Raw genomic sequence first — 408 nt, forward strand, 5'->3', positions numbered from 1 at the left:
ATGAGGAATTGCAACATATCTAGACCCATTCTTTAAAAAAATAAGTTTTTTCCTACTACTTTTTTCTCTCTCTCTCTCGCTCAAAAAATATAACATTTAAAAAACATTTAATCTCATACAATGTATTATGACCTTTCTTAATGCACGTACATATCTGAACCTGCATAAAACAGTCAGTGAATATGACTTCACACCAAAAAGAATGTAAAGATTCTTTATATGATATATCTAACAGGTTTAGTGATACTATTGTGGGTTTTACATGCATTTGTTGAGATGTTAAGTGCAGAAAGTAACAATGTAAAAATAAAATTGAGTATAGTTGGAGTTATAGATGACAAGGTAAAGTTATTGACTGATGCCTACCACATATGGTGTATGTAATTGCTATTATGTATTTTGACACAA

General features: G+C 29.4%; 1 protein-coding gene across 1 annotated transcript in view; it reads left to right on the plus strand.

Annotated features, from left to right (window-relative positions):
* The window catches only part of LOC119590718 (suppressor of fused homolog), a gene marked incomplete in the record, with an annotated part of 11,345 nt that overhangs the window by 6,178 nt on the left and 4,759 nt on the right, over nucleotides 1–408 (plus strand).

This window comes from Penaeus monodon, chromosome 27 (genome assembly GCF_015228065.2).
Source record: "Penaeus monodon isolate SGIC_2016 chromosome 27, NSTDA_Pmon_1, whole genome shotgun sequence".
NCBI classification, from domain to species: Eukaryota; Metazoa; Arthropoda; class Malacostraca; order Decapoda; family Penaeidae; genus Penaeus; species Penaeus monodon.